This window comes from Alligator sinensis, unplaced genomic scaffold (genome assembly GCF_000455745.1).
Source record: "Alligator sinensis unplaced genomic scaffold, ASM45574v1 scaffold387_1, whole genome shotgun sequence".
Lineage (NCBI taxonomy): Eukaryota > Metazoa > Chordata > Crocodylia > Alligatoridae > Alligator > Alligator sinensis.
The window spans coordinates 1,690,763-1,690,983 of record NW_005842196.1 but is presented as its reverse complement, the minus strand read 5'-3'; positions in this window follow the sequence as shown (position 1 = coordinate 1,690,983).

The window sequence follows — 221 nt, the reverse complement described above, 5'->3', positions numbered from 1 at the left end:
CCCCACTTCCCTCCTGCTAGTTTGGGTCTAGGCCCGCTCCCCCCTTCCCCGTCACCGCACAGGAGAGGAGCGGATCCAGAACTGATGCAAGGGGTTGAGGGGGAAGACCAGGCCTGAGGGTGGGAAAAAGCCAGCCTGCCATGGCAGTGCAGGGGGGAACAGCAGGCCCAGGCTGACGCAGTGGGAGAGGGACAGGAGAAGCGGGCTCGGCCAATGTGGGG